The sequence below is a fragment of the Mus musculus genome, chromosome 5 (assembly GCF_000001635.26).
Source record: "Mus musculus strain C57BL/6J chromosome 5, GRCm38.p6 C57BL/6J".
NCBI lineage: Eukaryota > Metazoa > Chordata > Mammalia > Rodentia > Muridae > Mus > Mus musculus.
In genome coordinates, this window is record NC_000071.6 from 83,596,311 (window position 1) to 83,602,341 (window position 6,031).

A 6,031-nucleotide genomic window follows, 5' to 3' on the forward strand; every position below is an offset into this window, starting at 1 on the left:
CCATATCCACTGTAACACCACTCGATAGGGGTGAGTTGGAAGTGTCACTAACAGAACATTTTCGAGTTTTATAGGCTCCCTATTAAATGACCCTTAACATCCTGCTTAACCCAATCAGTTCTACTTCCTTTTTATTAATTGATTTATGTATTCACTCCATATTCCAATTTGAGTGCCCCTTCCTCTCCTCCCAGTCCCATCCTCACATATCACTCCTCCATTAACTCTTCCCCCGATGGGTACCACCCCACCCTGGGACATCAAGTCACAGTAGGACTAAAGTGGTAATGATCTCAAACCCTCCCACAGAGATCTAACCAGGGAGGACAGCTAGTGAAAATAGATGTAGTGACATGCAACAGAGTCAGAAATAGGAGGAAAAGAGGAGCAGGAAGGGAAAACGGAGGCAGAATCAGGTATGGGAGGAGACAGAGGTGATATACAGAGGGTCAGGAAATTAAACAGAGGTAAGTAGCAATGGGAGATGGGGAACTGGGGGTAGCCTCCAGAAAGTCACAGATGCCAGAAAAGCAAGAGGCTCCCAGGACACAATGGGGATGACATTAGCTGAAATAACCAACAAAAAAGGTAGGGAGAACCTGTAGAGAACACATCCAGAAGTTAGCCAAGACCCCCGGTTGAGGGATAGGGACACCCCCCTCATATCCAGAAATTTAACCCGGAATTTCTCCTATCTAAAGGAAATACAGGGACAAAGTGCAGAATAGAGAATGAAGAAAAGACCATCCAGAGACTGCTCCACCTGGGGATCCATCCCATATGCAACTACCAAACCCAGACATTCTTACTGACTCCAAGAAGTGCTTGCTGACAGGATCCTGATATAACTGTTTCCTGAGAGGTTCTGCCAGAGCCTGATAAATACAGATATGTATGCTTGCATCCAACCATTAGACTGAGCATGGGGACCCCAACGGGGGAGTTAAAGGACTGAAGGAGTTGAAAGGGTTTGCAACCCCATAGGAAGAACAACAACATCCACCAACCTAACCCGCCCCCCCAGAGTTCCCAGGGACTAAACTGCCAACCAAAGGGGACCCATGGCTCCAGCTGCATATGTAGCAGAGGAAGTCCTTATCTGGCATCAATGGGAGGGGAGGCCCTTGGTCCCGTGAAGGTTTGATTGCCCAGTGTAGAGGAATGCTAGGGCAGTGATGTAGGAGCGGGTGCGTGAGTGGAGGAACAGCCTCACAGAAGCATGGGGAGGGGAATGGGATAGGGGATTTGCGAAGGGGAAACCAGGAAAGGGGAAAACTGTTGAAATATAAATAAATAAAATATCCAATAAAACATTTTTTAAAAAGAATATAGCTAACCAATATAAGGCATTATGAAAATTATACGGAAACCTACTATTCATAACCTAACTTTAAAAATGTTTATGTACAGTAAAAAGAAAGAGTGGAGCATACTGAGTGTTAAAGGATTAAGAAGGGATTGGGAAGTTGGATCAAAGAAAGGAGTAGATAATGGGTAGGTTATTCAAAACATAGAATGTATAAAAATACTGCATAAAAACTCATTAAGTTGACTGATATAAACATATAACCTTTAAAAAAATTGTTCAAAAGGAATTATCTTGAGTAGAAGGATTATTTGTCTCCAAGAAAATATGGACTATTAAACAAAAATTTCAGGATGAGGCATGTAATACCCTTCTGTGTGTCAGGGAATGGTTGAAATTTTCAAAACAGAATAGTTGTTTGCCATTTCCCTTGGTTACCCACCATATCTACATGCTAATACAATACAACTGATTTACTGCATATCTTGATGTCAAGGCATAGAGACATTAATCTTCAAACTGCTTGAAAGCTTCATTCCCTGCAGGTTAGCTTGCATATTATCAAATGGTAAGATGCAGCTACTGGAGATGAGGCATCAGTGATCTTACCCTATGTAGGACTCTGAATGCTTCAATGCTCATATCTAGGCAAGCTCTGCCCATTCATGTAATAGTGGCACAGTTGTTATGAGATAACTGACTTCTTTTTCTCAACTTTGATGCCTGTGCCACAGGATGTATCAACAAAACTGTATTACCCCCTGCTACTGTAACTCAGGGCTAAAGTTTAAAGAAGGTACAACAGTAGATTATGGGTAGAAAAAGACTGATTGATGTTATTTGTTTTGATAAATGTCTACTATACTGAGTTATTTTTCTATTACTGTGGTTAAATGCTCTTAAAAAAAAAGTTCGATGAGGCACTGGAAAGGAAAGTGCTGTCAGGAGCAGGAGGCCCTTGATTCACATTTACCTTCATAAGTAGGAAGCAAAGCATGAGCTTTGTGGAGGATGGTGAAACCTCCAGGCCTCCTCTAAGTGATCTAATTAATCTTTGTGGCTCGACTGGCTTGAGTTTCCACAAACTTCCCAAACAAGACCACTAGACAGAGACAAAATGTCCAAATGTGTGAGCCTGTGAGTGGCATTTCACATTCAAAACATTGAAAAAAGTCATACCTGCTTTATATTATATGTCTAAATTTCTGGTCTACCTTTAGTATATATGTTGTAAAAATCTTTGCTCTAAAAATGGGTCTGAAATATACTAGTGATTTAAAACAAGCTTGGAGGAGGATAAAATTGAATTGTATCACTTTTATAAGAATGCACATTGTTTTGTTCATCATACATGAACGTAAAAATGATGTGAAATCATATTTCTTAAAGACATATCACATCTCTTCTTTTACATTTCTACTACACTAAAGAGCAAAAGAAAACCATAAACATTGTATGGAAAATAAATACAAGTAAACTATGGAGCTCAGAGAAAATATACATTAAGTAATTTCCTTAGGTACTTAGAAAAAAATTAGGGTTTTTATTTTTGCCTCATTTCTAAATACTACATGTTTGAGTTGGTGGTTTTCATGTAGAAGAATGTGAATTAATTCATTTCTATCTCCTTTTACTAACGTCAAATCTAAGTGGATTAAGGAACTCCACATAAAACCAGAGACACTGAAACTTATAGAAGAGAAAGTAGGATAAAGCCTCAAAAGATATGGGCACAGGGGAAAAATTCCTGAATAGAACAGCAATGGCTTGTGCTGTAAGATCAAGAATTGACAAATGGGACCTCATAATATTGCAAAGCTTCTGTAAGGCAAAAGACACCATCAATAAGAAAAAAAAAAAAGCCACCAGCAGATTGGGAAAGGATCTTTACCTATCCTAAATCAGATAGGGGACTAATATTGAATATATATAAAGAACTCAATAAGGTAGACTCCAGAAAATCAAATAACTCCATTAAAAAATGGGGCTCAGAGCTAAACAAAGAATTCTTACCTGAGGAATACTGAATGGCTGAGAAGCACCTGAAAAAATGTTCAGCATCCTTAATCATCAGAGAAATGCAAATCAAAACAACCCTGAGATTCCACCTCACACCAGTCAGAATAGCTAAGATCTAAAATTCAGGTGACAGAAGATGCTGGTGAGGATGTTGAGAAAGAGGAACACTCCTCCATTGTTGGTGGGATTGCAAGCTTGTACAACCACTCTGGAAATCAGTCTGGCATTTCCTCAGAAAATTGGACATAGTACTACCGGAGGATCCCGCAATACCTCTCCTGGGCATATATGCAGACGTTCCAACCATTAAGAAGGACACATGCTCCACTATGTTCATAGCAGCCTTATTTATAATAGCCAGAAGCTAGAAAGAACCCAGATGCCCCTCATCAGAGGAATGGATACAGAAATTGTGGTACATTTACACAATGGAATACTACTTAGCTATTAAAAAGAATGAATTTATGAAATTCCTAGGCACATGGATGGATCTGGAGGGTATCATCCTGAGTGAGGTAACCCAAACACAAAGGAACTCACACAATATGTACTCACTGATAAGTGGGTATTAGCCCAGAAACTTAGAATACCCAAAATACAATTTGCAAAACACATGACACTCAGGAAGAATGAAGATCAAAGTGTGGACACTTTGCCCCTTCTTAGAATTGGGAACAAAACACCCATGGAAGGAATTACAGAGACAAAGTTTGGAGTTGAGACAAAAGGATGAGTCATCTAGAGACTGCCATATCCGGGGATCTATCCCATAATCAGCTTCTAAACGCTGACACCATTGCATACACTAGCAAGATTTTGCTGAAAGGACCCAGATATATTTGTCTCTTGTGAGGATATTCTGGGGCCTAGAAAACACATAAGTGGATGCTCACAGTCAGCTATTGGAATGGATCACAGGGCCGCCAATGGAGGAGCTAGAGAAAGTAACCAAGGAGCTGGGGGGATCTGCAACCCTATAGGTGGAACAACAATATGAACTAAGCAGCCCCCCCGGAGCTCGTGTCTCTAGCTGCATATGTATCAGAAGATAGCCTAGTCTGCCATCAGTGGAAAGAGAGGCCAATTGGTCGTGCAAACTTTATATGTGTTAGTACAGGGGAACGCCAGGGCCAAGAAGAGGGAGTGGGTTGGTGGGAGAGTGGGTAGGGGAGAGTGTGGGGGACTTTTGGGATAGCATTGGAAACGTAAATGAAATAAATACCTATTTTTTAAAAAAAGAATTAGAAGGAAAAAAAGAGAAAAGTATAACAAAAACAAAAATTAAAATCTTAATAAAGATCTATTTTCTCCACATGAGGACTGAATCACCCTCAAAAATAGGCACCTCGTGAAATATAATTACTCTTCTTTAGACAAAGTCATAAAGCTCACAGTAGTTCCATATCCAGTCACTGGAGCCAAAGTGGGTCTAAGTTGGCTTCCATCTTCACTAAGATGCCTTGGCAACAGAGATATAAAGAAAATAAATTATTGATAACTGTACTGGTTCCTCTCCTGAAGTCACGGCAGAATGGAGAGTGAGCCTTGGCTTCTACTTGCACCCAGCAATATCAAGGCATAACCTTATGTCCCTTTTTCCATTTTCAATAAAGTCATCGTAGAAATAAAGGGTATTTTTTATTATTTCCCATGGTGCAGTGTTTTGTACCATTTCTCAGCATGACATAACTTTTAAAGCCTATCTAGTGTAAATTTCACCTCAAATATTAGTCTTTAGCTCTCACTGTTCAGTTGAGCCTTTAAGTTTTTCCTTTCCAGTCAATATTAAGATAAATTAGCATTTCCATCATGCTTAAAGATTTACTAGGTAGTCACAATCAATCCTGAAAGATTTGAATGTACACTATTTGGAGTTGTTAATTTTATTGGTGTAATTTTGCCCCTCTTTTTTACCGAACAAGGTACGTTACAGTCTTGAACTCAGAACATGACATCACCATTTTAAATGTATTTATGTGACGTTATACTTTCTATTGCAAGCAAGCAATTCCATTTTAACTACCCTATCTTTACTAGAAGTTAACAATAAGCTTTACTCTAAATTTGTGTTTTTATCCAAGTTTAAATTGGATTTTTAATATAAGGGCGTAGTTGGGGGGCTACCCAATTCTATAAAACATTCACAATGATCATCAGTTTTATCTCCCAGAGCATTCTGCTCCAATGCTTTAGTTGTTCCCTTTAATTGTTTTCAAGATGTCCACAATTTACAAATAGTCTTGTTGTCACTATTCAAATCTAAATGTGTTACTACCAAGCTGTATAAGGTAAGTAATAAATCATTTCCTGTAGCCCTGTCTTAGTGGTCCATCAGAAACTCAATCCAAGCTTTTTGTTTGTTTGTTTTGACTGGTTTATTATTCTCTGGTTTAGTAAAGCTGTCAGCTAAACTTTGCAGTTTTATACTTGTCCTTCTTGAGTATTCTATATGGATCCACTTGCTGAATGCATTGATCAGGATGGATATTTAAAGAACTCACAAATGGAAATTAATCCTAGATTTTGCCTGGGACATATTGCTCAATGTGGTTACTTACTTTTAATGCTTACTCCTGGATAAAGTTACCAATCAGGTCTCTTCCTTCAATCCAATATGGAAATTTAAGGAAAGATAGAATAAGAGTCCTTATTCCTGGACTTTCAGTTAGTTTTACAAATAGTAATGGGGCTTATAGTAGTACAGAG